Below are 9,886 nucleotides of genomic sequence, written 5' to 3'. Positions count from 1 at the left end.
AACCGCTGAAGAGTAATTTGGATTACGGTAAGACCCATCATGTTGTTTTTCCGTCAGAAAAAACAGAGTACTTGTACCGATCTACGTGTGCATTTGTACTGATGTATTTTTCATAGAGTAATTTTGAAAGGTTCCAGAAAAAGAGTATTTGAACAGATGTCCATATGGTTTTGTACTGAGCGTATTTTCACAGACTAGACTTTACTCTGTTTTTTCTGTATGGTTATCCTCGTAATTTTTCAACGGTTCATGGTATTATCGTCCCCGAACTTGCATGATTTATATCGTTGAATTGAATGATTTTTTTCAAAGAAAATGTTTAGGGGTTGATCACTTGAACTCGTACTGATCTCCTTATGAGTTTGTACTGATCTTCTTAGGATTTTCTTGAATTCAATAGATGCACTAACCGTGTTTAATCTTTTGAACTTATATGTTAGTAATACATGGATGGACTAGATTTTTTTAACCGTGTTGGATGAGCACTCTAGAAATTTTTTATATTTTGAACTTCTTTGCATTTTCATGGAACTGATTGCGGTTTGTTTTTTGAACTTATATGCTAGTAATACACGTACTTTTCCATACAATAATTTTGTCCATTGGTGAACATCAACCAAAATAGACAGGAAAGTGCATAGAGCTTCTTGTTTGAACTTTCCTTGTTTAGTTTTCTATCACTTATATGCTAGTACTACACGAGCTTTCCCATATAATTTTTTTATGTCCACAGGGTCATCAACCAAAATAGATAAGAGAGTGGAGAACACATTCACCACTCATATAAAGAGTAGAAAACCTGGAGAGAAATTTTTTTCATCTCGCAAAGTATGCGACGAATCACAAAAAAATAACATTCAGCTAGAGAATATGAGCACAGGAATATCAAATGTTTGAACTTTCTCGATGGCATCCATTGAACTTAAAACATTTTTTTAGCAAAAGATTGCAAGAGTGAAGGATGTCTTTTGCCATATTTTTACAAATGGATCATGCTTGCTTTACAAAGTACTAGAAAGATCCCTGTAAAAACAGTACTACAAGATTTATGAACACAAGATCACGCAAAAGTTGCACTGATATACAGAGGCAGTTTTGCTACTTGTAAGAAAATAAAAATGAACTCTAACTTGGAGAATCAACATATGTTTCTTTCCGTTGATTACATTCAATTCATGTATGCACAAAAGAAACAAAATTGCAACTCCACCATTGACTAGTCCATGGCTGAATAGCAGAACTTCACAGAATGACATTTTTCGAACTTAGCCGAGGAATCATTTTCTCAAATTCATGTTTGAACTCCATTTGGAATTTTCCAACCTCCTCTCCGGGAGGTGTTGGCTGATTTCCTCACGGTGATGAGCTTCTGAAGATAGTGGTGCAACCGGTCGATGACAAATGCGATGAATTGTGTGTATCCTGCAAGGAGCAATAAGCTGTTAGAAATGTTTAGCTTCGAACTTGAATAAAATATAGGAACCGTGCTAAGTTTATTTTCAGATTTATGATAGCATGCATCCAGACATTTTATATATGGTTTTTACAATAAAACATATACAAATTTTTTATGCCAAGTAACTTCAAACATAACAGAAGTGGAGCTTCATTTACAAGAATAGAATAGAGCATATGGTAGTTTCGATCCATACAAGTTTTTTTAAATTCTTATTAAGGCATAACAGAAACACCTATTGTACTATAGGAACAAAAGGGGAAAACAAAGGGGAAATTGGACATAATATCGTTAAGTAGGTGAACTGAAAAGCACACAAACACATGTACTGAAAAAAAACACAGTACATGTTTTGTGTGGCCTCTTGTGGCAGAGGTGGACGGCCTGATCGCTGCATCGTCACACGGCCTCATTGTGTGGCCTCTTGAGGTTGTAAGGGTGAACGCCCTCCTTTTTGTGATTTTTTTCTCTGAACTTATAGTATCTCAAAAGTCTTAGTTGATTTTGTTACAAGTACACGAACAGCTCTGGCGAGCTGATGTAAGTACATGTTAAAATACGACCATGTTCATGTATTAACCCGAGATTTAAAAAAACTTTTAAAAGTTTCACTGTTTTTGCCATAACTATAGTCATCTTATCTACCATTCAGTTTTTTGCTATAACAAAATTCGCACACAATGAATTGAAACATTCAACAGATTGCAAGAAAATATGTTTTACCTCTAAATCTTTCAACTACCAGTCTATCATAAACATCACTACAAACCTATCTTCATTTTTTCTAGGCACTATCTGGGCATTTAATATTGAACATTTGTCCAAGTAAACAAAAAATAAGAATAGAACTTAACTAAACTAAAAATAAAAATTGAATTGAACTAAAATTGGAATTTGAACTGAACTAAAACTAGGAATTGGACTGAACTAAAATTACAATTTGGACCAAACTAAATTGATATTTTGTAGTTGTTGTATGCATTTTTAAATTGTGCATTTGTTGATTTTTAAATCCACTCATGAAAATTGTAGTGGATTAAAACTAAATTTTGACAAGCAAATAACAAGGAGAGTACAACAGAAAAGGCACGTCTATATAATAAAATGATCATGAGGGCATAAGTGAATAGTTGGATGGATTTCTATTCATCATGGTGGTTCTAGACCGGCTTGGGGGCACCATCGAGGCAAGCCGTGGGGGCTGGCTGGGGGAGGTCACGACGCTGGTGAGAGCTTTCAATTGAACTTTCGACGCTTTGTCTTTACCGAAAAAGGGTTTCCCCCCGTTTGTATTCCAAAGCAACGAACACCATACACATAGCATTGCTGGGGCGAGCAGCACAACAAGCCCAAAAAAGAAGAAGAAAAGAATGCCAACAACGGCAGTTCGACAAAGCATGGATGAACCGCCACCGCTGCGCCCTCCGGAGACACACCACCACCGCCCGAGGCTCCGATCTGCCGCGTACCAAGCGGCACCTTCAAGAAGGAATGCGACGGCTACGACGCTGCCGCCCGGACGAGTCCTAGGGTTTCCCCCGGTCCGTTGAGGGAAGTGGAAGATGGCTACCATCGACACCCTCCAAGAAGGAAAGGTGGCACCCGTCGGTGTCACCGCATCGGAGCCGGCCGAACCGGCAAGGATTTCTCCCGCACACCAACCCCACCGCCCAACCGGAGCCGACCAACCAAACCACCACCCAACACAATGCGCCATTGCGGATGCGCCGCCACCCAAGCTGTCTCACTACGAGCACCAACACGAGGCCAAGAAGGCCGGAGAGAAGAGCCAAGCGACAGGAGCAGCAATGCCAAGGCCGAGCGGGAGGGAACCTCCTCCTCCGCCATCGTGCGAGAGGCCCGCGCCTCCGGCATAGTCGCGGTTGCCGTCCGGACACGGCAGCGGGGCAAACCAGGCCACCCCAGGCCCGGCCAGGCCCTCAACGGGCCCACTAAGCCCCGCCGGCCATGCTGCAGCAGGCTGGCGCCGGCGCCGCCAGCACCTCGCCGCTCAGCGCTGCTCCCCCGCCTCTCAAAAGAGTCGCCACGGATCAGCCCCGCCGCCAGCCCGCCCAGGCCCAGATGGGGCCCATAGGGCCCAGATCTGGGCCGAGAGCCGCTGCCAGGACCCACCGCAGCGCCGCCCCGCCGCCAACGCCGCCGCCGCCGTCCAGCCGCCCGCCCGCGCCACGACAGGGAACCCCGCCGCCACCCGGTCCATCGCCGCCTAGGAGCACCCCCCCGGTGCAGCTCCGCCCCGCGCCGGAGAGCCACCGGGAGGGGAAGGTCAGGGGGCCGCCGCCACCAGTGACCCCGGGGCCAGGGCGGCCGCGGGCGCCTGCGATGGCGGCAGGAGGAAGGGGAGAGGTGGGGACCGGAGGAGGGAGGCGGCGATGCGCGGCCGGTCACCCGCGAGGGCGACGCGGTCGCAAAAGCGCGAGGAGTGGAAGTTTTGAACTTATATGAAGTGATTAGTTCTTTGTTTAAAAATATGTAAATGCAATGTTCCTAATCTCCAATAGAACATTTTTTTCGGGGCAAGTGAAAACAATGAGACGCCGAACCCTCTCTCTAACACACACAGAACTGATGATAGAATACATGGTGAGTTGCTAATAATGTTTTTGATTTTCTCCTATAGAAAACATGTTCTTTTTCTTCTTATGATATATAAAATTGAACTATCTATCGACAACACGATCGAACTATTCCCATGTTTCTCTATGGACTGAGGAAAGAATACATAGGGAATCCCAGCGACTACCAAGTCATCCCCGAGAAGCTTGTAGAGGCGGGGCAGTTGGTCACAGGTCATCCCATGTAAGTTCAACTACCAGGCATGGTGGCGGAGAGAGGCTCTTGGCACTGATGTACGGGAGGTGCCTCGCGGTGGTGAGGTGGATGGCTGTGGGCGTGGGCTAGGCGGCGGCGTGTGAGAAAGTGTCATTGATGCACACAAAGGACTACCATCAGCGCTCAACTTGGACGGTTGCCATCAACTATGGTGGACAGGCTGGTGGTGGTGCAGGAATGTTCAGACTAACGGTGTTATTATTGTGTTTGTTTGTAAGCAAGGTTCTGAGGTTAAAAGAAACAAAAATGGAAGATTTTTTATGTGTGCTTGCTCACCGGTGGCGGTGGCGAGGCAGTAGGTCTTGTCGTAGGAGCCTGAAAATGTGGGAGCAGACGGCAGGCAGTGGTCTCGAAGAAGGTGAGCACCAACCTCTGTTGTGCATTAGAGCGAATAGGCTCCAAATAAAAATGGTCGACCATGCAGGAGGTTGCACATGGATGAACCGACGACCCATTTTTTCTCATACTGAAGCTTCTTTGTACTGAAGCTTATTTCCAGAAATCATATCAGTGGGTTATTAAACACATGCAGGAACATCGAAAGAGGAACACTAGAAAAAGAGGAGGACACTATACAGGAACTAAAGTGGACAGACCAACAACATAAATCCTCAAGCAATAATCGAGAGAGCTCACAATCTCCATGGAAGATGCCTATGAATTCGCCATGGAAGGGTCTCCCACTCCTCTGCTCTATCTCCTCCCACTCCATACACACACGGAGCAGAGAGAGAGGATGAGAGAGAGATGACTGAGCTGGACCGAGGATGGAGCACAGGATGGCCTGCACGCAGGTCTTTCTAATGACCGGTTGTGGAACGTGCTGTTGTACTGACGAGGCAAAGGTCCAAATATATCACCTAAATAAGTTCAAAGAATTTTACAAAAACAAGCAGCCAACAAAGAGAAAAGTCATGTATGGCTATCAGGCACAACTTCTATACATGGAGGGACTAGTAAGGGTCTCAGGAATCGACTAAATTATTCCAGTCAACTCGATCTTTCATTAGTACTAGAATGATTGGACAAGAAGTTTGGATTTGTAGCAGCACATGCACTAAACTTACAGAATTCATCTTCAACTTTTTTAGGTGATTGCATTAGTACTAGTATGATTGGAAAAATATTTCAGATTTGTAGCAGCACACACACGAAACTTACATAATTTTATGGAAATGCACGAGTTCTGATTATTAGTACATAGTTTTATGGAAATGCGTGATTTAATTTCTTATAGGCACTATCTAGGCAAAGAACACTTAGTATTGAACTTTTTCCAAGTATGTATTGAACTGATATATTTTTTGTCAATGAACTATTGTAGTATAGGTAATAGAGCTACCAGCATCTTTTTATATATCATGATAAAAAGCAAACAAACATGCATCATATCCACCAAACCATTGTCTCATCATCTTTAGAACATACATACTAGAGAAAATTGAACTGACAATATAAGAAATTTATATTTTTTGGGGACTGATATCATGTAATACCACATCTAGAAAGCATGCCAGGAGAATGTATTTTTTTAGTTGAAGAACTAGCAGTCGTGCAGCACAAGAGGTTATAAGGGTCAGTAATTTACCATTTGATTGCTTTCATGCCACCAGCAGTGCACCATTAGACTGCAAAATAGAATAATCCTCAGCAGACTAGACTTCACGCCACCAGTAGCGCATCAGTACAACTACTTTCGCAGACTAGACTTTACTCCCGTCACTCGAGATATGTACGCTCCGACCTGTGGAGATTATAAGAAATTTGTAAATACTAGTACTGCAACCAACATTTATAAATACTAGTGAACTTGAACTTATCGTCTCTCGAGATCTAAACTGATTGTGTTACAAGCACACACACCAAAATCCAACGAAGCTGATATCAGTACATGTTAAAAAGATAATCAAGTTCATGCATATTAATTGGGAGAAGTTCAAAAAGAAACTATTAAAAAGTTTGTATTAAAAAGATGCGTACTGCATAACATTTGTACTCACTATGACGATGTGTTTGTACTGCCCAAGGTGCCACATGTGTACTCACTATGACGATGTGTTTGTACTGCCCATGGTGCCGCATCTGTACCCACCATAACGATGTGTTTGTACTGCCCAAATACATACGCGGGAGCACAAAATAAACATTTAAAAAAAATTGGTACTCATAGGAATAGTGACAAATACACATAAAAAGCAACCATCTAAACATGTTCTTTTTGCATCTTCCCAAAGTACTCAATCAGCAGAACAACACATGTACGGATTTTAATAGTAGAAGCAGAGAAAAAGAGAGATTGTTGTGAGAGGGTGTCGCAGCAGACAACCTGGAGAAGCATCGTATGAGTCCTCTTTTTGCGCCGGCTTGCTATATCCATCGGAAAAGTTCATACACTATTGTCCAGCAAGTACACAAGTCATATTCAACAACAGTTGTACTCCATGTTGAATCATCTTACCCTGTTCAGAAAAATAGTGATCTTAAATATCCATTAGGGATTAATTTTTATGTATGTACACTGTCAATCCAGACTAGATACTTCCAAATCCTAAAAAACTTTATTACAATAGTCAGGAGTGAACTCATACATGTATATCTACTAATAAGCACCAATAATCAATTACAATAGAAGAGATATAATTGAAAACTCATGGCATATATCTTTGTATTCATCAAGTTGAAATCAACAAAATTTAGAATTTCCAAACACCAAAGGGCAAAAAATGGCGAAAATAGTCTCAAGATTTACGGTCTATGTCCACCGAGAGTTTTGTTGTTAATAATACTAATAGAAGCTTTTCCAACAAAGCATTCTCTAATGCAAATCTTCCTAGCAACCCCACTCAATGACATTTATGCATTAGCTCTGGTTTGATTTGAAACTAAATTAAATGAAATTTGAGAAAGCTGTTAGGAGGATAGGAAACCATTTCCCAAACAAGAAAAATAAACAAGTACAAGCATGAGTATAGCAAGAGGAGTTGTTAGCATGTTTATGTGAATGTGTATGTTTGTTCAGTACACCATGTGATGCAAGTACCAACTCTTTTTCTCTCTGAAACAAGCAAGATTCACACAAACATCCTGCATTTTCTAGCATCAGAAGTTACTTGTCATGAACTGACAGATTTACACAAGTAGACCAACCAATGGTGAAATCTACTAATTGTTTTAAGGAATCAGTAATTTGGTACCCGCTGGAGATTCATGTGTTTCGTTGTACTAAATTTAATAACAAAAATGCATACAGAAAACAACCCAAAAGAAGTGATGTCACCGTGTCCTGTTGCAGCTCAGCGTGTGTAGTGTATTTGCACTTACGACCATTTTTTGACTAGATATTTCATGGGAGTCTAGGGTGCTAGCAAGGGTGAATGGCTTGAGCGTTGCGTCATCGAACGGCCTTGTGTGGAGGCAGTGAACGGCCTGGGCCATGAAGGTTCAAGCAGATTCAAGAAGTGGTGTTGAGAGGCTGTGTGGGACTATATTTGTAGTGTCTGAATAAGTTCAGTAGCTTCTCACCAAGCACACCTACTCAACTGCTTCATGCCACCGTCCCTGCACACACACAACAGCCACCCATTAGCATGCACAAGTTCATGTCAAAAGAACAACAAGTTCATGTACAGTGGCATTACATGTTCACAACGAAACCTAAAAAGATGTGTACATTGAAATACTTCATTTTACTTCCCAAATACTTCATTTGTTTGAAATATGAACTTCTATATTTATTTCCGTAGAACTTATTATGTTTTCCCTCCAAACTACAAGAACATGATTGGTTTACTTACCCACAATTTTTTTTATTCAAATACTTTCTGTTTTTTTATAAGCGAACTGATGGAAATCTTGAAGGTGCACTTCTGTATTTTATTCAAGGTGAACTGATGTACTTGCAAAGTTAACTCATTGTGTTCCTTTTTTTCATACTGAACTGATGTAGCCTCTATACAATGTAAAATGGACATTGTTGTGATTACCTACATGGCTGAACTAGTTAATTTATTTGCTTTTTCGTTGTGTATTTCTGTTTAATTAGACAAATGGTTGATTGGTGGTATTACCACCACAATTTTCACTATATATACATTACTGATCTGAACGCGACAATAAGAATAGGCTGCCAATTTTTTCTGTAAAGTCGCATGCCTAAAATGTAGAGATTAGGGAAGTACCAGGACACAAACTAATTTATTTAGGAAGTAATTAGAATAAAGAGCTTTTTAGGAGTACTTAGGGAGAGAATGCAAGCGGTGTACTTAGGGAGAGAATGCAAGTTTTGTTTTAGTATAGACGCTAAACCAGAAAATGTGTTTCTTTTTTTGTTTAAAGAACTGATGTAATTTATTGTACCGAACTGCTACCGCGGTGTACACATATACAACTAAATTAATACTTGTTTTACTTTTCCTATTGAACTAACACAAATATTTTTTGCTACCAAAACTTGAACCTCATTGTTCCCTAGCACACAGTCACACCAGAGTTATACTTTACAGTAGATAAAACCAACATTTCTACACTTGTGCCGCAACACGGGCACCGCATTACCTTTCACTGCTATGTAGTCACTCGAAGGCCATCAGAACAACCTGAAGATTCACAAAGGCAATTTTCAACACCTATCTCAAATCAAAATAGGCAGCTTTCTCCACAGATATAGAGAGAACTATAGTAGTACTAGCTCACCTCCCGGAAGTGTGGGATCAATGTCAGCAGTATCCTCGTCATGCCCTGACCACAACAAATCACAATTTACAAACACAGGCAGTCTGTGAGGAATCTCCAGCATGATCCAGCCAAAGAATAATGCAGAAAGAAGATAGGAAAGCGAACATGCAACAAAATTTTAGAGAAGAGAACAAATTCTTAGCGCTATAGTTCGAACAGTGGTGAACATTCAGTTGAGTACACACCACCACACGATGGGCGAGCAATCACCTGCGAGGAGTTGCGAAGATGGACAGGGTAAGTAGAAGAGGGGCAGAGCGCCGCTGGCTACACCAACAAACATAGGAGGGGCAGCAGAGGGAGGTGGTGAATCACTTCGGGTGGTGGCGTTGAACAGCCTGGAGTGGTGGCTGTGAATGGACAAGGCGCTCCGGTGGCGGAGCCCCACCGGGAGATGGCATTGTGCTGTGGGCAGTGCGAGATGCGGGAGGTTGGAGGAAGGGAGGCGGCCAAAGAAGAACGAAGAAGCTGCCGGTGATGGGGAGAAGGCCGGCCAGCGGCGCGGTTGGGAGAAGGCCTGGCGGCGGCGCGGTGGGGGAGAGGTCGGCTGTAGGCGCGCTTGGAGGAGGTCGGGCGGCGGCACGGTGGGGAGGAGGCTGGGCGGCGGCACAGTAGGGAGGAGGCCCGACCGACGGTGCGGTGGGGAGGAGGCCTGGCGGCGGCGCGCTCGGGGAGGAGGCTGGACGGCGGCGCGCTCGGGGAGAGGCCGGTCGGAGGCGTGCTGGAAGGAGGCTGGTTGGCGGCACGGTGGGGAGAAGGCTGGCGGCTGCGCGCTCGGAAGCATGGGCGGCCCGGCGGTGCACGGGAGGGACGCGAGGTCGGGATGATTTGCAGGAGGTAGGG

At 43.3% G+C, this 9,886-nt stretch overlaps 1 long non-coding RNA gene across 8 annotated transcripts; it reads right to left on the bottom strand.

Moving 5' to 3' along the window:
- Positions 1-916: 916 nt before the first annotated feature.
- On the bottom strand, positions 917-9,886 carry LOC119277067. 8 transcript variants are annotated; one of them, XR_005136927.1, is made up of 8 exons: positions 9,254-9,886; positions 9,002-9,046; positions 8,864-8,904; positions 6,636-7,867; positions 5,898-6,053; positions 4,946-5,169; positions 4,586-4,791; positions 917-1,422 (listed from the first exon to the last, which is right to left on the bottom strand). It is a non-coding gene; the product is annotated as an uncharacterized LOC119277067 (long non-coding RNA). The 8 variants fall into 8 exon arrangements; XR_005136928.1 differs by lacking the exon at positions 4,586-4,791; XR_005136926.1 differs by lacking the exons at positions 4,586-4,791; positions 4,946-5,169 and adding an exon at positions 6,310-6,419 and having other exon boundaries at positions 947-1,422.

This window comes from Triticum dicoccoides, chromosome 3B (assembly GCF_002162155.2).
Source record: "Triticum dicoccoides isolate Atlit2015 ecotype Zavitan chromosome 3B, WEW_v2.0, whole genome shotgun sequence".
Lineage (NCBI taxonomy): Eukaryota > Viridiplantae > Streptophyta > Magnoliopsida > Poales > Poaceae > Triticum > Triticum dicoccoides.
This window is presented reverse-complemented; position numbering and strand designations above follow the sequence as displayed.